Genomic DNA, 23,047 nt, shown 5'->3' with positions numbered 1-23,047 from the left:
TTTATTATCGTCTAATATTTTGAAAGCTGAATTTCTAATAAAATGTGCATCTATAGGAGATAATGCCTGGGAATGTGTTCCCCCCCCCACAGTTTAACAGTGGTGTGACGTCAAGAGAAAGAGGGTGAGAGAGAGGGAAGAGTAAGTGGGTGAGAGAGAGAGAGAAAGAGAGAGAAAAAAAAGAAAGACGGTGTTGGTTTTGTGAAAAAAGTTGTTATTTACAATTGTTCGCATTCTTGGCCTTTTGGTCAAGATCAAAGTGTAGTATCTGTTCTTCAGATGCTGCACTTCTATTTCTTGTTCTCTTTCGGTGGAGGAGAAATCCTCCACGACTGAGACAATTTTTATTTTTGTACCTTTTCTCCACGTTAAAAAACGACCCTGGTGTCTAACTCTGTCCCGTGGGGAGGCATAGTAAATAGGTACAATTGTTCGCCGTTAGTGGATGTTGACGTCACGTCACGTGACATGACTAAGCGTTTTTTTTTTTTTAGTATGAATAACATTTTTTGTTTTAATTATAAAGTCTACACTTAATTTTATAGAAAATGATGTATATATAATAGAAAAAAAAATTACTGGTTTTGTTGGATTCAAGTGGATCCCCCCCCTCCAGTTTAAGAGATAGCAGGTCACGTGGTAATATACAAAATGGCTAGCGTAAATATAAAGATCGGTTTTTTTATCGACGAATATTTTGAAAGCTGAATTTTTTTTTATTCCTGTACATTTTTTCCTGATATTTTTCGTTAAAACTCTTGTATAAATACTATTTTTAACCAGTTAAATACGCTGGAGACATTGTCATGGAGTTTAATAATCTCTAGAACAAAGCAGAAGAGAAATTACAAAAGTATCGGTAAAACAAAGTGTTTGTTTACATTTGTTCGCCATTACTGGATGTTGACGTCACGTCACGTGACATGACTAAGCGTTTTTGGATTATGTAATATTAACATTAAAATGACAGGTTTTTTGGGGGGCCCCCCTAGGAGAGAAATGATCAGTTCACCCCCTTTTAATGGTCCGTTTGGTGTGGAATTTCGATATTTGTCATGCGGGTGATCAAGGTTCAATATGATACATAATTTGTCAACTTTGGTTGTGTCTGTCAAAAGTTTGAGCTGACGTCACGTCACGTGACACGTATTGAATAACGTTAAAATGACAGGTTTTTTGGGGGGCCCCCCTAGGAGAAAAACGATCAGTTGACCCCTTTCTACTGGTCCGTTTGACGTGAAATTTCGATATTTGTCATCCGGGTGATCAAGGTGCAATATGATACCAAATTTGTCAACTCTGGTTCCGTCTTTCAAAAGTTTTAGCGTTACAAACAAACATACATACATACATACATACATACATACATACATACACACCGATTTTTGCCTTTTATATATATAGACTAGCAGGGCTACCCGGCGTTGCTCGGGACCGTATAAACAATGAAAAAACAAAAGCAGATATTGAACATATGTTTGATTCTTAGGGGAGAGGAATCTTTCATCTCTATGTATTATTTGTTTTATCTACCCTAGGACTGATATTGTTCATGTTTTATCCCTAGCATAGGTAATTTACAGCATGTATATGAAATTGTTTTACCTTAGGGAGAAGAGAACAGGTAATATACAACATAATGTGTCTATATTACATCCCTGGCAACGCCTAGAAACCAGCTAGAACATGTATTTCAGTCAATCTTTATTATATCCTGGGCTATGCCGGGAAACCAGCTAATCTCTTTTTAGTGACTTGACCACCAAAATACCTCCCTAAGTGTGTCCTTTCTTTTGAACTTATTAGATATAGGTATCTAGAAATGTGTGTGAAATTTTGTTGAATGCATTGTTCACTATGATTTTCTTATTGTTCTACACAATATCAACTGTAGCGAAATAACACAGTAAACTTAGTGTAGTGTTAGAATAAAGAGCAAAGGAAAAAATTAGAATCATATTTTGTAATTGCAAATCTAAATTTGCTAGCATGTACCAGTATTGGCCAGGTTGTGGAAATTTTGAACTTATAACATATGTAGTGGCCTTTTCCTAGATACCTATTGCTAAAAATTATACTTTCATTTTGTTAGAAAAATCTCTCTTCAGATGCCCTGCATCATTCAAAATAAAAACAAATATTTTTATAATTGTTTCAGTATATTGCTACACAATGTGAAAGTTTTTAACGTTTGTAAAAAAAATCATGAATGTGCTTATATTGCAAAAAAGAAAATATCAGTGCACAGTATTGAAAGTGTTTGAGATTCAAAAGTCTGTAACATTTCTACTAACTTCATAAGATGTCATGTGAGAAACTGAATTGAATATCAAGACATTATCTGAAGCGTTTTTATTTTGGTGTAACATATGTGTTTACAGTGAACCTTAACTTTTAATAAACAGATTGGTATGCAATGACATAGGCTAAGAATCTTTAAAATATATATAAATTGGAAAAATGTGTGAACAAATGAAAAAAAAATGATCCGCTCCACTTGATGACATCAAGCACAGTAATATTTTAGTGAAGAAAATATGAAATTGATGTTCAGTGATTAGTTTGGATGAATGAGAAAATGTAATTGTTTGATGCATAAAAATAACTCAGTTGCTGTATTTGATATTAAGCAGCAAAATATAGTGATTTGAATATTTGGGAAAACATCAAACCAGATTATGTAAAAAGAAAAAAAAAAGATGAAATTAGAAAATATATATTTTATGTTTATGGGTTCTGCCAATCAAAATTTTGTGGCAGAAATTGGGTGATTACCATGCAATTTTATTTTGGTAAAATTCTTAAATTATTAGAATGTTTATTATAATTTCTAATTAGTGACTTGTTATAATCAAAATCCGCCCTAAAGAGTGTCCTTTCTTTTATTAGGTATCAGAGTAGGTATCAAGATTTCTACTTCTATACAAATGTGATATTTCAGATCTGTACATAAAAAATTTGTTGAATATATAGGTTGAGAATTGTTCTGTGTCGCTCTCTCTCACACACACACGCATTCTCACTTTTATAGATATAATAGATAGATTACTCTAGATATATTTCCATATGTCTGAATACCCTATATACAAATTTTCAAATCTGTAGATAAAAAAATTTGTTGAGTATATAGGTTGAAAATTGTTCTCTCTCTCTCTCTCACACACACATTCTCAATTTTAGAGATATAATAGATAGATTATGCTAGATATATTTCCATATGTCTGAATACCCTATATACAAATTTTCTAATCTGTAGATCAAATATTTGTTGAATATATAGGTTGAAAATTGTTCTTACTCTCTCTCTCTCTCTCTCTCTCTCTCTCTCTCTGGCTACCTCACACACACATTCTAACTTTTATAGATATAATAGATAGATTATACTAGATATATTTCCATATGTGTGAATACCCTATATACAAATTTTCTAATTTGTAGATAAAAAATTTCTAGAGTGCATAGGTTGAGAATTGTTCTCTCTATCTCTCACACACACACATTCTAACTTTTAAAGATATAATAGATTATGCTAGATATATTTCGATATTTCTGAATACCCTATATATAAAAATTTGTTGAATGTATAGGGTGAGAACTGTTCTCTCTCTCTCTCTCTCTCTCTCGCTCACACACACACACATTCTCACTTTTATAGATATAATAGAAAGATTATCCTAGATATATTTCTATTTGTATGAATACTCTATATACAAATTTTAAAATCTGTAGATAAAGAATTTGTTGAGTATATGGGTTGAGAATTGTTCTCTCTCTCTCTCTCTCTCTCTCACACACACACACACACACATTCTCACTTTTATAGATATAATAGATTATGCTAGATATATTTCCATATGTCTGAATACCCTATATACAAATTTTCAAATCTGTAGATAAAAAATTTGTTGAGTATATAGGTTGAGAATTGTTCTCTCTCTCTCTATCACACACATTCTCACTTTTATAGATATAATAGACAGATTATGCCAGATATATTGAAATATGTCTGAATGCCCAATATACAAATTTTGAAATCTGTAGATAAAAAATTTGTTGTATACATAGGTTGACAATTGTCCTCTCTCTCACACACACACACATTCTCACTTTTATACATATAATAGATAGATTATGCTAGATATATTTCTATATGTCTGAACACCCTATATACAAATGTTCAAATCTGTGGATAAAAAATTTGTTGAATGTATAGGTTGAGAATTTTTATCTCTCTCTTTTTCTCTCTCTCTCTCTCGCTATCTCACACACACGCATTCTCACTTTTATAGATAAAATAGATAGATTATGCTAGATATATTTCCATATGTCTGAATACCCTATATACAAAGTTTCAAATCTGTAGATAAAAAATTTGTTGAATATATAGGTTTAGAATTGTTCTCTCTCTCTCTCTCACACACACATTCTAACTTTTGTAGTTATAATAGATAGATTATGCTAGATATATTTCCATATGTCTGAATACCCTATATACAAATTTTCTAAACTGTAGGTAAAAAATTTGTTGAGTATGTAGGTTAAGAATTGTTCTCTCTCTCTCTCACACACACACACACACACACAAGTTCTCACTTTTATAGATATAATAGATAGATTATGCTAGATATATTTCTATATGTCTGCCTACCCTATATACAAATTTCCAAATCTGTGCCCAAAAATGTGTGGAATATATAGGTTGAGAATTGTTCTCTCTCTCTCTCTCTCTCACACATATTCTCACTTTTATAGGTTATATAGGTTGAGAATTTTTTGCTCTTTCCATCACTCACATTCACACTTTTATAGATATAATACATAGATTATGCCAGATATATTTACATATGTCTGAATACCCAATATACACATTTTCAAATCTGTAGATAAAAAATTAGTTGAATATATAGGTTGAGAATTGTTCTCTCTCTCTCTCTCTTTCTCTCTCTCTCACACACACATTCTCACTTTTATAGATATAATAGATAGATTATGCTAGATATATTTCCATACGTCTGAATACCCTATATCCAAATTTTCTAATATGTAGATAAAAAATTTGTTGAATATATAGGGTGAGAATTTTCCTTCCTCTCTTTCTCTCTCTCTCTTTCTCACACACACACAAGCTGAAAATTGTTCTCTCTCTCTCTCTGACTCTCTCTCTCTCTCTCACACACACACATGGTCATTTTATAGATATAATAGATAGGTTATGCTAGATATATTTCTATATGTCTGAATACCCTATATACAAATTTTTAAATCTGTAGATAAAAAATTTGTTGAGTATATAGGTTGAGAATTGTTCTTTCTCTCTCTCTCACACACACATTCTCACTTTTATAGATATAATAGATTATGCTAGATATATTTCCAAATGTCTGAATACCCTATATACAAATTTTCAAATCTGTAAAGATAAAATTTGTTGAATATATAGGTTGAGAATTGTTCTCTCTCTCTCTCTTTCACACACATTCTCACTTTTATAGATATAATAGATAGATTATGCTAGATATATTTCCTTATGTCTGAATACCCTATATACAAATTATCAAATCTGTAGATACAAAATTTGTTGAGTATATAGGTTGAGAATTGTTCTCTCTCTCTCTCTCTCACTCACTCACTCACTCACACACACACACACACATTCTACCTTTTATAGATATAATAGATTATGCTAGATATATTTCCATATGTCTGAATACCCTGTATACAAATTTTCAGATCTGTACATAAAAATTAGTTGAATATATAGGTTGAGAATTGTTCTCTCTCTCTCTCTTCTCTCTCTCTCTTTCACACACATTCTCACTTTTCTAGATATAATAGATAGATTATGCTAGATATATTTCCATATGTCTGAATACCCTATATACAAATTTTCTAATCGGTAGATAAAAAATATGTTGAATATATAGGGTGAGAATTGTACTTACTCTCTCTCTCTCTCTCTCTCTCTCTCTCTCTCACGCACACATTCTCACTTTTATGGATATAATAGATAGATTATGCTGGATATATTTCCATATGTCTGAATACCCTATATACAAATGGTCAAATCTGTAGATAACAAATTTATTGAATAGATAGGTTGAGAATTGTTCTCTCTCTCTCTCTCGCAACCTTACACACACAACCACACGCAAACATTCTGATTTTATAGATATAATAGATCGATTATGCTAGATATATTTCCATATGTCTGAATACCCAATATACAAATTTTCAAATCTGTAGGTAAAAAATTTGTTGAATATATAGGTTGAGAATTGTTCTCTCTCTCTCTCACACACTCACATTCTCACTTTTATAGATATAATGTATAGATTATGCTAGATATATTTCTATATGTCTGAATACCCTATATACAAAGTTTAAAATCCGTAGATAAAAATACGTTGAGTATATAGGTTGAGAATTGTTCTCTCTCTCTCTTACGCACACACACACACACACACACACACATTTTCACTTTTATAGATATAATAGATAGATTATGCTAGATATATTTCCATATGTCTGAATACCCTATATACAAATTTTCAAATCTGTAGATAAAAAATGTATTGAATATATAGGTTGAGAATTGTCTCTCTCTCTCTCTCTCTCTCTCTCTCTCTCTCTCTCTCTCTCTCTCTGGCTACCTCACACACACACACATTTTCACTTTTATAGATATAATAGATAGATTATGCTAGATATATTTCCATATGTCTGAATACCCTATATACAAACTTTCAAATCTGTAGATAAAAAATTTGTTGAGTATATCGGTTGAGAATTGTTCTCTCTCTCTCACACGAAACTGTGCGCTCGGCTTCTTCCCCCCCTTCCCACCCCAAATGCTTGGGAAACTGTGCACTGTTTTTGTTGGTTTTCAAGCTGCCTCTTCCCCCCCCCACACACACACACAGTTTAACAGTAGTAGGAGGTCAAGAGAAAGAGGGTGAGAGAGAGAGAAGAGTAAGTTGGTGAGAGAGAGAGAAAAGAGAAAGAGGGTGTTGGTTTTATATTTTTATTATCGTCTAATATTTTGAAAGCTGAATTTCTAATAAAATGTGCATCTATAGGAGATAATGCCTGGGAATGTGTTCCCCCCCCCCACAGTTTAACAGTGGTGTGACGTCAAGAGAAAGAGGGTGAGAGAGAGGGAAGAGTAAGTGGGTGAGAGAGAGAAAGAGAGAGAAAAAAAAGAAAGACGGTGTTGGTTTTGTGAAAAAAGTTGTTATTTACAATTGTTCGCATTCTTGGCCTTTTGGTCAAGATCAAAGTGTAGTATCTGTTCTTCAGATGCTGCACTTCTATTTCTTGTTCTCTTTCGGTGGAGGAGAAATCCTCCACGACTGAGACAATTTTTATTTTTGTACCTTTTCTCCACGTTAAAAAACGACCCTGGTGTCTAACTCTGTCCCGTGGGGAGGCATAGTAAATAGGTACAATTGTTCGCCATTAGTGGATGTTGACGTCACGTCACGTGACATGACTAAGCGTTTTTTTTTTTTAGTATGAATAACATTTTTTGTTTTAATTATAAAGTCTACACTTAATTTTATAGAAAATGATGTATATATAATAGAAAAAAAAAATTACTGGTTTTGTTGGATTCAAGTGGATCCCCCCCCTCCAGTTTAAGAGATAGCAGGTCACGTGGTAATATACAAAATGGCTAGCGTAAATATAAAGATCGGTTTTTTTATCGACGAATATTTTGAAAGCTGAATTTTTTTTTATTCCTGTACATTTTTTCCTGATATTTTTCGTTAAAACTCTTGTATAAATACTATTTTTAACCAGTTAAATACGTTGGAGACATTGTCATGGAGTTTAATAATCTCTAGAACAAAGCAGAAGAGAAATTACAAAAGTATCGGTAAAACAAAGTGTTTGTTTACATTTGTTCGCCATTACTGGATGTTGACGTCACGTCACGTGACATGACTAAGCGTTTTTGGATTATGTAATATTAACATTAAAATGACAGTTTTTTTGGGGGCCCCCCCTAGGAGAGAAATGATCAGTTCACCCCCTTTTAATGGTCCGTTTGGTGTGGAATTTCGATATTTGTCATGCGGGTGATCAAGGTTCAATATGATACATAATTTGTCAACTTTGGTTGTGTCTGTCAAAAGTTTGAGCTGACGTCACGTCACGTGACACGTATTGAATAACGTTAAAATGACAGGTTTTTTGGGGGGCCCCCCTAGGAGAAAAACGATCAGTTGACCCCTTTCTACTGGTCCGTTTGACGTGAAATTTCGATATTTGTCATCCGGGTGATCAAGGTGCAATATGATACCAAATTTGTCAACTCTGGTTCCGTCTTTCAAAAGTTTTAGCGTTACAAACAAACATACATACATACATACATACATACACACCGATTTTTGCCTTTTATATATATAGAAGAAGACTAGCAGGGCTACCCGGCGTTGCTCGGGACCGTATAAACAATGAAAAAACAAAAGCAGATATTGAACATATGTTTGATTCTTAGGGGAGAGGAATCTTTCATCTCTATGTATTATTTGTTTTATCTACCCTAGGACTGGTATTGTTCATGTTTTATCCCTAGCATAGGTAATTTACAGCATGTATATGAAATTGTTTTACCTTAGGGAGAAGAGAACAGGTAATATACAACATAATGTGTCTATATTACATCCCTGGCAACGCCTAGAAACCAGCTAGAACATGTATTTCAGTCAATCTTTATTATATCCTAGGCTATGCCGGGAAACCAGCTAATCTCTTTTTAGTGACTTGACCACCAAAATACCGCCCTAAGTGTGTCCTTTCTTTTGAACTTATTAGATATAGGTATCTAGAAATGTGTGTGAAATTTTGTTGAATGCATTGTTCACTATGATTTTCTTATTGTTCTACACAATATCAACTGTAGCGAAATAACACAGTAAACTTAGTGTAGTGTTAGAATAAAGAGCAAAGGAAAAAATTAGAATCATATTCTGTAATTGCAAATCTAAATTTGCTAGCATGTACCAGTATTTGCCAGGTTGTGGAAATTTGGAACTTATAACATATGTAGTGGCCTTTTCCTAGATACCTATTGCTAAAAATTATACTTTCATTTTGTTAGAAAAATCTCTCTTCAGATGCCCTGCATCATTCAAAATAAAAACAAATATTTTTATAATTGTTTCAGTATATTGCTACACAATGTGAAAGTTTTAACGTTTGTAAAAAAAATCATGAATGTGCTTATATTGCAAAAAAGAAAATATCAGTGCACAGTATTGAAAGTGTTTGAGATTCAAAAGTCTGTAACATTTCTACTAACTTCATAAGATGTCATGTGAGAAACTGAATTGAATATCAAGACATTATCTGAAGCGTTTTTATTTTGGTGTAACATATGTGTTTACAGTGAACCTTAACTTTTAATAAACAGATTGGTATGCAATGACATAGGCTAAGAATCTTTAAAATATATATAAATTGGAAAAATGTGTGAACAAATGAAAAAAAAATGATCCGCTCCACTTGATGACATCAAGCACAGTAATATTTTAGTGAAGAAAATATGAAATTGATGTTCAGTGATTAGTTTGGATGAATGAGAAAATGTAATTGTTTGATGCATAAAAATAACTCAGTTGCTGTATTTGATATTAAGCAGCAAAATATAGTGATTTGAATATTTGGGAAAACATCAAACCAGATTATGTAAAAAGAAAAAAAAAAGATGAAATTAGAAAATATATATTTTATGTTTATGAGTTCTGCCAATCAAAATTTTGTGGCAGAAATTGGGTGATTACCATGCAATTTTATTTTGGTAAAATTCTTAAATTATTAGAATGTTTATTATAATTTCTAATTAGTGACTTGTTATAATCAAAATCCGCCCTAAAGAGTGTCCTTTCTTTTATTAGGTATCAGAGTAGGTATCAAGATTTCTACTTCTATACAAATGTGATATTTCAGATCTGTACATAAAAAATTTGTTGAATATATAGGTTGAGAATTGTTCTGTGTCGCTCTCTTTCACACACACACGCATTCTCACTTTTATAGATATAATAGATAGATTACTCTAGATATATTTCCATATGTCTGAATACCCTATATACAAATTTTCAAATCTGTAGATAAAAAAATTTGTTGAGTATATAGGTTGAAAATTGTTCTCTCTCTCTCTCTCACACACACATTCTCAATTTTAGAGATATAATAGATAGATTATGCTAGATATATTTCCATATGTCTGAATACCCTATATACAAATTTTCTAATCTGTAGATCAAATATTTGTTGAATATATAGGTTGAAAATTGTTCTTACTCTCTCTCTCTCTCTCTGGCTACCTCACACACACACATTCTAACTTTTATAGATATAATAGATAGATTATGCTAGATATATTTCCATATGTGTGAATACCCTATATACAAATTTCTAATTTGTAGATAAAAAATTTGTAGAGTGCATAGGTTGAGAATTGTTCTCTCAATCTCTCACACACACACATTCTAACTTTTAAAGATATAATAGATTATGCTAGATATATTTCGATATTTCTGAATACCCTATATATAAAAATTTGTTGAATGTATAGGTTGAGAACTGTTCTCTCTCTCTCTCTCTCTCTCTCTCTCTCTCTCTCTCTCTCTCTCTCGCTCACACACACACACATTCTCACTTTTATAGATATAATAGAAAGATTATCCTAGATATATTTCTATTTGTATGAATACTCTATATACAAATTTTAAAATCTGTAGATAAAGAATTTGTTGAGTATATGGGTTGAGAATTCTTCTCTCTCTCTCTCTCTCTCTCTCTCTCACACACACACATTCTCACTTTTATAGATATAATAGATTATGCTAGATATATTTCCATATGTCTGAATACCCTATATACAAATTTTCAAATCTGTAGATAAAAAATTTGTTGAGTATATAGGTTGAGAATTGTTCTCTCTCTCTCTATCACACACATTCTCACTTTTATAGATATAATAGACAGATTATGCCAGATATATTGAAATATGTCTGAATGCCCAATATACAAATTTTGAAATCTGTAGATAAAAAATTTGTTGTATACATAGGTTGACAATTGTCCTCTCTCTCACACACACACACATTCTCACTTTTATACATATAATAGATAGATTATGCTAGATATATTTCTATATGTCTGAACACCCTATATACAAATGTTCAAATCTGTGGATAAAAAATTTGTTGAATGTATAGGTTGAGAATTTTTATCTCTCTCTTTTTCTCTCTCTCTCTCTCTCGCTATCTCACACACACGCATTCTCACTTTTATAGATAAAATAGATAGATTATGCTAGATATATTTCCATATGTCTGAATACCCTATATACAAAGTTTCAAATCTGTAGATAAAAAATTTGTTGAATATATAGGTTTAGAATTGTTCTCTCTCTCTCTCACACACACATTCTAACTTTTGTAGTTATAATAGATAGATTATGCTAGATATATTTCCATATGTCTGAATACCCTATATACAAATTTTCTAAACTGTAGGTAAAAAATTTGTTGAGTATGTAGGTTAAGAATTGTTCTCTCTCTCTCTCACACACACACACACACACAAGTTCTCACTTTTATAGATATAATAGATAGATTATGCTAGATATATTTCTATATGTCTGCCTACCCTATATACAAATTTCCAAATCTGTGCCCAAAAATGTGTTGAATATATAGGTTGAGAATTGTTCTCTCTCTCTCTCTCTCACACACATATTCTCACTTTTATAGGTTATATATGGGTGTAGAATTTTTTGCTCTTTCCATCACTCACATTCACACTTTTATAGATATAATACATAGATTATGCCAGATATATTTACATATGTCTGAATACCCAATATACACATTTTCAAATCTGTAGATAAAAAATTAGTTGAATATATAGGTTGAGAATTGTTCTCTCTCTCTCTCTTTCTCTCTCTCTCACACACACATTCTCACTTTTATAGATATAATAGATAGATTATGCTAGATATATTTCCATACGTCTGAATACCCTATATCCAAATTTTCTAATATGTAGATAAAAAATTTGTTGAATATATAGGGTGAGAATTTTCCTTCCTCTCTTTCTCTCTCTCTCTTTCTCACACACACACACGCTGAAAATTGTTCTCTCTCTCTCTCTGACTCTCTCTCTCTCTCTCTCACACACACACACATGGTCATTTTATAGATATAATAGATAGGTTATGCTAGATATATTTCTATATGTCTGAATACCCTATATACAAATTTTTAAATCTGTAGATAAAAAATTTGTTGAGTATATAGGTTGAGAATTGTTCTTTCTCTCTCTCTCACACACACATTCTCACTTTTATAGATATAATAGATAGATTATGCTAGATATATTTCCTTATGTCTGAATACCCTATATACAAATTATCAAATCTGTAGATACAAAATTTGTTGAGTATATAGGTTGAGAATTGTTCTCTCTCTCTCTCTCTCACTCACTCACTCACTCACACACACACACACACACACATTCTACCTTTTATAGATATAATAGATTATGCTAGATATATTTCCATATGTCTGAATACCCTGTATACAAATTTTCAGATCTGTACATAAAAATTAGTTGAATATATAGGTTGAGAATTGTTCTCTCTCTCTCTCTCTTCTCTCTCTCTCTTTCACACACATTCTCACTTTTCTAGATATAATAGATAGATTATGCTAGATATATTTCCATATGTCTGAATACCCTATATACAAATTTTCTAATCGGTAGATAAAAAATTTGTTGAATATATAGGGTGAGAATTGTACTTACTCTCTCTCTCTCTCTCTCTCTCACGCACACATTCTCACTTTTATGGATATAATAGATAGATTATGCTGGATATATTTCCATATGTCTGAATACCCTATATACAAATGGTCAAATCTGTAGATAACAAATTTATTGAATAGATAGGTTGAGAATTGTTCTCTCTCTCTCTCTCTCGCAACCTTACACACACAACCACACGCAAACATTCTGACTTTTATAGATATAATAGATCGATTATGCTAGATATATTTCCATATGTCTGAATACCCAATATACAAATTTTCAAATCTGTAGGTAAAAAATTTGTTGAATATATAGGTTGAGAATTGTTCTCTCTCTCTCACACACTCACATTCTCACTTTTATAGATATAATGTATAGATTATGCTAGATATATTTCTATATGTCTGAATACCCTATATAAAAAGTTTAAAATCCGTAGATAAAAATACGTTGAGTATATAGGTTGAGAATTGTTCTCTCTCTCTCTTACGCACACACACACACACACACACATTTTCACTTTTATAGATATAATAGATAGATTATGCTAGATATATTTCCATATGTCTGAATACCCTATATACAAATTTTCAAATCTGTAGATAAAAAATGTATTGAATATATAGGTTGAGAATTGTTGTCTCTCTCTCTCTCTCTCTCTCTCTCTCTCTCTGGCTACCTCACACACACACACATTTTCACTTTTATAGATATAATAGATAGATTATGCTAGATATATTTCCATATGTCTGAATACCCTATATACAAACTTTCAAATCTGTAGATAAAAAATTTGTTGAGTATATAGGTTGAGAATTGTTCTCTCTCTCTCACACGAAACTGTGCACTCGGCTTCTTCCCCCCCTTCCCACCCCAAATGCTTGGGAAACTGTGCACTGTTTTTGTTGGTTTTCAAGCTGCCTCTTTCCCCCCCCCACACACACACAGTTTAACAGTAGTAGGAGGTCAAGAGAAAGAGGGTGAGAGAGAGAGAAGAGTAAGTTGGTGAGAGAGAGAGAAAAGAGAAAGAGGGTGTTGGTTTTATATTTTTATTATCGTCTAATATTTTGAAAGCTGAATTTCTAATAAAATGTGCATCTATAGGAGATAATGCCTGGGAATGTGTTCCCCCCCCCCCCACAGTTTAACAGTGGTGTGACGTCAAGAGAAAGAGGGTGAGAGAGAGGGAAGAGTAAGTGGGTGAGAGAGAGAGAGAAAGAGAGAGAAAAAAAAGAAAGACGGTGTTGGTTTTGTGAAAAAAGTTGTTATTTACAATTGTTCGCATTCTTGGCCTTTTGGTCAAGATCAAAGTGTAGTATCTGTTCTTCAGATGCTGCACTTCTATTTCTTGTTCTCTTTCGGTGGAGGAGAAATCCTCCACGACTGAGACAATTTTTATTTTTGTACCTTTTCTCCACGTTAAAAAACGACCCTGGTGTCTAACTCTGTCCCGTGGGGAGGCATAGTAAATAGGTACAATTGTTCGCCGTTAGTGGATGTTGACGTCACGTCACGTGACATGACTAAGCGTTTTTTTTTTTTTAGTATGAATAACATTTTTTGTTTTATTTTAATTATAAAGTCTACACTTAATTTTATAGAAAATGATGTATATATAATAGAAAAAAAAAATTACTGGTTTTGTTGGATTCAAGTGGATCCCCCCCCTCCAGTTTAAGAGATAGCAGGTCACGTGGTAATATACAAAATGGCTAGCGTAAATATAAAGATCGGTTTTTTTATCGACGAATATTTTGAAAGCTGAATTTTTTTTTATTCCTGTACATTTTTTCCTGATATTTTTCGTTAAAACTCTTGTATAAATACTATTTTTAACCAGTTAAATACGCTGGAGACATTGTCATGGAGTTTAATAATCTCTAGAACAAAGCAGAAGAGAAATTACAAAAGTATCGGTAAAACAAAGTGTTTGTTTACATTTGTTCGCCATTACTGGATGTTGACGTCACGTCACGTGACATGACTAAGCGTTTTTGGATTATGTAATATTAACATTAAAATGACAGGTTTTTTGGGGGGCCCCCCTAGGAGAGAAATGATCAGTTCACCCCCTTTTAATGGTCCGTTTGGTGTGGAATTTCGATATTTGTCATGCGGGTGATCAAGGTTCAATATGATACATAATTTGTCAACTTTGGTTGTGTCTGTCAAAAGTTTGAGCTGACGTCACGTCACGTGACACGTATTGAATAACGTTAAAATGACAGGTTTTTTGGGGGGCCCCCCTAGGAGAAAAACGATCAGTTGACCCCTTTCTACTGGTCCGTTTGACGTGAAATTTCGATATTTGTCATCCGGGTGATCAAGGTGCAATATGATACCAAATTTGTCAACTCTGGTTCCGTCTTTCAAAAGTTTTAGCGTTACAAACAAACATACATACATACATACATACATACATACACACCGATTTTTGCCTTTTATATATATAGATGAACATATCTCGGCTCCAACAAAAATTTATTCATCGAAATAATTACCATTAGAATCAGTACACTTTGCCAACGCAAAACAAGTGTATTTATGCCAGTAACGTAGAAATCTTGCATTCTGGTGGCGATGAAGTCGCTAAAGGCGTTTTATATATCGCTTAGGTTTTTGAAGCAATTCTCATGTAGAAAGCTGTCAAGATGCTTTAGAAAAGTCGTAGTCAATAAGTGAGAGGTCTGAGAGTATAGCGGATGAGGCAGAGTTTTGTAACCCAATTTATTTCAACTTTTTCAGGATTGGTTCAGCAACGTGCGGTCGGGCATTGTCGTGGAGGAGAATCGGATCTTTTTCTGTTGATTAATGCTGGGTGTTGTTGTTGAAGTTTCTGATGCATTTCATCCGTTTGTTGAGAGTACTTCACCGTCGCAATGGTTTCGCCTGCATTCAAAAAACTGTAATAGTATGCCCTTCTTTTTGTGCAATTCTGGCTTCGGGAAGTGTTGTGTAACGTTGCCGATTGTCGTAAAGAACCTACTTTAGATTGCAAGTCACAACCCGGTCGGGAAACGGGTCGTTCTTATTGCGTAAAAGAAGGTACAATATCACTTCATAACAACGTTTTTGTTTTTTTTAGTTGTTGTTCAATTCGTGAGGATCCTATTTATCAAGATTTCTTCCCTTTTCAATCTGTCTCGTTGGAAATCGTCGCATACGTTACGTCTAATTCAGAAGCACGATCTCACCATTGTCAAGCATGCACGGACTAATTAAGAAGTACTCGGACAGGTATGCGTGGACTGGCTTCGACTAAGGCTCTTAATTGATCATTGCCAACGTCTGATTACCGACCGACCACTACGCTTGTCATCTTAAACTCTCGTCGCTCGTCGCTGCCACGAAATTTCGTAAATCACCATGGTGCTGTGCGTTCAGTCATGGTTCCTGGGCCAAACGTTTCCTTGATATCACGAGCTGTTTCAGCAGTTTTTCGGCCTAGCTTGAATTGAAATAATAAAATTGTGCGAATTTGCTTTTTTTCCATTTTGTATTCAACGTTCTGAAAAGAAGACATAATTGTTTTAAAACGAGTGTAATTCAAAAATAAAGTAAAGGTATTATGACGAAAACTCATCTGAAAATACATCATTAAAAATCAAAGTTAAAAATTCCGCAAGAACTGTCTTGTCAAATTAATTGTGATTTTCTTATATTTGTTATTCATGAGTGGCTGTTTCATCTAGTTGTTATAGAATGTCTCGTTGAAATTAAAACGAATAAAACTCCTCATGCAGGAACACATAAGGAGACATTCGCTGAGTTACTTCAAGGTTTTATTGGAAAGAAACGAATAAACTAAATGCTTATTTTCTTTCTTTTACTTACTAACATATTGGCGTAAGAAATGAGTGACGCAGATGGACAAAGACATCGGTAACATTCGGCCCAGATTATCATTTTTTTTTTACTTTATTGCCTCGTTTGCATGTTTCTACTGAGAGAACTAATCGAAAACCTTTTTTATCTCCAGTGTTTGTCCTCTATATGTGCTGTGAAATTTTGTCGGCGTCTAACCACTGAACTAGCGCTGCCGTTTGTCGTAAAGAACCTACTTTTAGTCGCAAGCCACAACCTGGTCGAGAAACGGGTCGTTCTTGTTGTATAAAAGAAAGGAAAATAACACTTCATAACAACGTTTTTTAGCTGTGGTTAAATTCGTGAGGATCCTATTTCTCAGGTTTTCTTCCCTTTTCAATCGCTCTCGTTGGAAATCGTCGTATACGTTCCTTATATTCTCTTTTCGACTAGGAAGCAAAATAGAGAACTAGGTGAACAGGCCTCCTTGCTTTTCAACGTTACTTGTATTTCCTCAACCGTGCTCCCCCGACTCAGGACTGTACCCTAACCGATAATGTCTCCTTACATACTAACGTACAAGTACATATACTTTCATGTCTACCATAACAATAATAACTTGTGAGGCCTGTGGAAATTCCACAGGAGACTCATTCATATGTAATATATTGATGTTGGCATTCTGTAGATGTTTAGTGTAAATCAAGTCGCTCTGATATTATTGTAGCTTTTTTATTTTTTTGTTAAAACTGCAAAAGTATTTACCTAAGCTAGCACGACCGTCCGGCAAATCCCGGTCGTAAAGTACGCTTAAATATGATATTTTAATTCTTGAAGATTTCGTATATATTATTATAGAGTTAATGTTCTATCGATTTTTATATCTTATAAAGTTGTAATTTCAAAAGTAAAAAATATATTCACATGACTTGAACCGAAACCGAAATAAATTTTATATATATACATATATATATATATATATATATATATATATATATATATATATATAAAATAAAAAAAATAAAAATTACAATTAAATTTACCAAAATGATCCAAGATGGTAAAATTATAGTATAATATAAATATTAAAGAATTAATATTTATAAAGTGATCTCAGCCAGATGTAAAAGCTCGATAAAACCAAATAGGAGATAGAGCTTATAATACGAGCAAACAGTTAATAAAACATGTTAACAAAACACTTAATCCGCGGAGTTTCGAAGAAATGCTTTCCTTCTTATCAGAGGGTGGGAATTAGTAAAATGCGGGATCGGATTTTGCATACAAAAGTATTTGATGAAACAACAAATAAGTCAAAGATCTTACTTGATCTTACTTGTGCAAATGGAAATTCAATTAACTTTCTTGGAGTTATATATTTGGATTTTACCGTCACTGGATTATTTATCTTCCACCAGACTATCCATTCATGTGTAATCACCTTTTTCTTCACCATATTCCCTCTGCTTCACTTTTTTTGTTTTCAAGTAAGATCTTTGACTTACTTGTTGTTTCATCAAATACTTTTGCATGCAAAATCCGATCCCGCATTTTGCTAATTCCTACCCTCTGATGAAGTATTCCTTCGAAACTCCGCGGATTAAGGACTATCCACTTATCAAGAGTTTCCTTTTCAAATTAAATATGTTTTTAACTCTTTTTCAAAGTGGTTTTAACATTCAAGAAAGTTAATTGAATTTCCATTTGCACAAGAAATATCAAGTAAGATCTTTGATTTACTTGTTGTTTCATCAAATACTTTTGCATGCAAAATCCGATCCTGCATTTTGCTAATTCCTACACTCTGATGAGAAGGAAAGTATTTCTTCGAAACTCCTCGGATTAAGGACTATCCACTTATTTTAACTCTTTTTCAAAGTGTTTTTAACATGTTTTATTAACTGTTTGCTCGTATATATATATTTATATATATACATACATATATATGTATATATATATATATATATATATATATATATATATATATATAACTTGAGTTCCTTCAGCCATAATCGGAACCGAAACCAAAACTTATGAAGAATTCTTGATAAATTATTTATAAAAAAATAGATGATTTAAGTGCCATCAGCTATAGTCGAAACCGAAACCAAAACTTATGAAGAATTCTTGGTAAAAATTTTTATGACAAGAAATAGAAGAACATAACGATTTGGATGTAAGCGTGACACACAAAAGAACACACGCGCTATCGTATTAATATATAGATTATTTTCAAGTCACACAAACACAGCTATATATCATTTGCTGACACAGACGGTTACGTGTTAGATTATGCCGGGACGACACCGGGTTTCGTTGCTGATAGTGAATTTAGGAAAATCGACTATTATTATCAAAAGCTAAAGAAATGTTTTTTATTTTGGAATTAAGATGAGTATTAGTTATTATTATTAATATATATATATATATATATATATATATATATATATATATATATATATGTTGTTTGTTTCGGTTTTAGCGATATGTTTTGAATGAATTCAATTATTTACGAAAGTTCATAGACGACGAAACACGTGTCAGTGGATAATTACATTTTAAAAATAATATATGTATACTGCTCCCCATGTGGGTGTACCAAATTGGTTAAAAGAGAAAATTATTCCCAACTCGCATTTAGGTAAAAATGCACTTCTGTAAATAATTGAATTCATCTAAGTAAATCGCGATATATCCAGACAGTTGGCGAGATGGTCCGGGGGTAAGGGTTTAGGCTCATTACCGTTGGGTCCCGATTTCGAATCTCGCTAGATAAAGCCACTCTGATGAGTCGTAGACGACGAAACACGCGTCAGTGGAAAATTACATTTTAAAAATAATATATGTATATATATATATATGCATATATATCATTATGAATATATGTATGTATACATATATCAGTATTAGTTATTATTATTAATTAATATATATATGTATATGTATATATATATATATATATATATATATATATATATACTAGCAAAGGTACCCATCGTTGACTGGGTTAAAAAGAAATCCTACAGAAAATGGACTCTGATTTATGAAAGTATGATAGGAAAGGAAGGGTTGTAAAGAGATAGCTTCGAATTTGGGGGTATCAAAACCAAAGCAAAATATGATGAAAGTAAAAATAAAATAGATAAACCCCATAATTTATTATACCATACCTGTTCACACTGAAACACTTATCACAATATTCTGTTGATTCAAATTAAAAAACCTTGTTAAACTTTGTGACATATTTCCATTCTATGGAGGTCAGGCGCGAACGAACACCCCACAATTTTATTATACCATATTTCTTCAAACTGAAACATAATTATCAAAGTATACTTACGCAGATAGTTATGAAAAGTATTTATTAAAGTTTGTGCCTATTTCCATTCTATGGAGGCAAGGCGCGAACGCTGACTCCACAATTTTATTATACCATCCCTATTTATGTTAAAACATACTTATCAAAGTATTCTTATGTCATCTATATCAAAAACACTTGTAAACGTTTTTTATTAATTTTTAAATTTTTATTTCCATACTTTGTAGACCAGGCGCGAACGCAGACCCCACAAGTGTAATGAACCACTGTTCTGTCCGATCAAACATACCCATTCCTGTGTCTCGATACATCTTCTATCGTTATATGTAATCAGTTTTTTTAAAATAGTCAACCATATAGGAGTCTATTCGTGACCAGACACACACACATACACACATACACATACAGACATTCAGCTTTATATTATATATATATATCTATCTATATATCTATAAAAGTGAACGTGTCTGTCTGTCTGTGTGTCTGTGTACATTTCCCTACGCAATAACTCTGTCAATTTTTAGTCTATAGACTCGAAATTTGAAATACCAGGTACTGAGATTTGGGAAAATCGATGTGTCGGGTGTCAGCCAGAAATTTGTCTGTTAAGGGGTCAAATTTCAACGATTTGACCTTTAAGAACTCTACCAAACTCCTCCGACAATTTTGGGTCTAGACACTTGAAATTTTAGATATAGGTTCCTTGGACCTGGATCTAACTTAATAAAGTGATTTGAGCCCGAAACTATAAATTTTAAGGGGTCATAATAGGGGTCAAAGTTTTAAAAAATTAACCATTTTTTTTGTTTTTTTGCTTTTTTGCACAGCATACACCTCCAAACACCCGAGCAACGCCGGGCACCCCTGCTAGTATATATATATATATATATATATATATATATATATATATATATATATATATATATATATATATATATATAGTAGGTTATAAAATGTCTATGAATATTCTGCGTTTCATCCACTCTAGGTTTATGCGCAAATTCTGTGGTTGTTTGTCGTTTTTATATGCGTTAGCCAATCAGCTTTCTAGTATCTACCGTGCCCTTCCTATCAGCCAATGAGCATGCACTCATCGGACAAAGGCCTATTTGACCTCTGGTTGACCTGTTCCTTGTGTGTGCTCTATTTAGCCTGGATATTTAGTTTCTTGATCGGTTAGGGTTTTTTTATGTCAGTTTATATATAAATGTATATATGTGTGTACAAGCATATATGCACATAAATATACATATATATATACATATGGTTTATATATATATATATATATATATGTGTGTACATACATATATGCACATATATATACATATATATACATATATGTGTGCTCGTTTATGTATATTCATGTTTATTTAATTCATGTATTTGTTTATTTTCTATTGTTATTGTTAGTTTTAAAACTATTTTGTATCGCTATCCTAGAGTAAGTTTTATGTTTGCTATTGCTCTTCTACACTTTAATAGATGTTGGGGTTCTTTAAAGTACAGGATAGCAAATTTTTCATGAAGGCATAATCTATATGGGTAGCCTAGGTCCCTACACGTGGTAGCTTGTCTTATTATTTTCCATTCGACTACCGGCGAATGTCCGCTTTCCTTGAGTTCCCAGTATTTATTCGCTAGTGTTGTTTTTATACGGTGTTTTTTATTGTTGAATGTACTTTTGTGGTCATAATTTAGTAGTTATATATATATATATATATATATATATATATATATATATATATATATATATATAGAGAGAGAGAGAGAGAGAGAGAGAGAAAGAGAGAGAGACTTTGTAATATACTGAATTTTTCTGATCGTCTTACATTGTCATGCAAAAATCTGCGATCTTAGTGTCAAAAGTCTGTGCGTTATATGGGAAATATGTTAGTATGAAACACTGACTTCCAAAGTTCTATGAATTGAATCTTTTATTCCAATGTTTTTGTTACATCTATAAACAAAAATGCATTAAACGAAAGCAAAATAGTAAATCTCTTGACAAGGATGCGTCAAGGATAAATGTTTTCGCATGCTTCTTTTCCTTTAAGGGAAATTTATTTAAATAATTTTCTATTGTTAAAGTGTTTTTTATTCAAGAAGTTTGAAGAAAGGCTAGTTATGTGAAATGCTTGAAATTGTCCAACAATTGTAACTTACAATGAAATACACTTTTTGTTGCTACCAACTCCTTTTTTGAAGTTTTGGTTTTGTTAGTTAATACAGTATATATATATATATATATATATATATATATATATATATATATATATATATAATAGGACAACAAGAGTATGAAATAACACAAAACTATATATAGGTAGATATAGAATTGATCATTTATTGAATAATGGAATACAGGCAAAATTTGGGGGATAGAAGGGACTCTTTATGCCAGGGCATTTCGAAGCCTATTGCTTCTCATCAGAAGAGTAGAGAAGGTGCTAGGTAGCATGGGGGAGATGCGGCGTCTAGCGTAAGTTTCATTAGGGATGAAAAAAATTAAGAGGAATTATAGAATGTTGGGGGAAGCTTTATTGAATTCTAAATAAATAAGGAGAAGCTTATTATATATAGTATGATAAATAAGAATATATATGGTCTTTAACATAGTATTGAGATTAAGGGGTATATGAATTATGGTTAAGCAGGGGGTGTATTGTTGCTGTGTGGTAATTTATTTTAACGGTTTGTGGGGTGTCTGTTTTTTATGGAGTGCGTAATTTTGATTAATTTGGGGGGGGAGGGTTATGTAAGGTTGTAAAACTGAAAGGTAATATGCGGCAATATATTTATAAGTTTCTGCTGTTATGATATAGAGAGTATTAAGCTATATATATATATATATATATATATATATATATATATATATATATATATATATATATATATATATATATATATATATATATATACCATTCGGCATTGACCCGACCATGGAAGATCATATAATGAATAAACCTTGATCGCCCTTCGGGACCCGTGGCGCAGTGGATAGAGACGTTGAGTCTCTACAGTTCCAGGTGAGCATTGTCTGAAGATAGCAGTTTCAATCCTACCCAAAGCCAACCAGAGGCTTACTTTGGCAAAACGTGGTGA

At 32.4% G+C, this 23,047-nt stretch overlaps 3 pseudogenes; all 3 read left to right on the top strand.

Moving 5' to 3' along the window:
- The first annotated feature begins 227 nt into the window (after window positions 1–227).
- Window positions 228–361, top strand: LOC145271806 (U2 spliceosomal RNA; annotated as a pseudogene).
- A 6,883-nt stretch (window positions 362–7,244) lies between these two features.
- Window positions 7,245–7,378, top strand: LOC145271807 (U2 spliceosomal RNA; annotated as a pseudogene).
- A 6,722-nt stretch (window positions 7,379–14,100) lies between these two features.
- On the top strand, window positions 14,101–14,234 carry LOC145271804 (U2 spliceosomal RNA; annotated as a pseudogene).
- Window positions 14,235–23,047: the final 8,813 nt, after the last annotated feature.

The sequence above is a fragment of the Euprymna scolopes genome, chromosome 46 (genome assembly GCF_053919585.1).
Source record: "Euprymna scolopes isolate OS-2025 chromosome 46, ASM5391958v1, whole genome shotgun sequence".
NCBI lineage: Eukaryota > Metazoa > Mollusca > Cephalopoda > Sepiida > Sepiolidae > Euprymna > Euprymna scolopes.
This window is presented reverse-complemented; position numbering and strand designations above follow the sequence as displayed.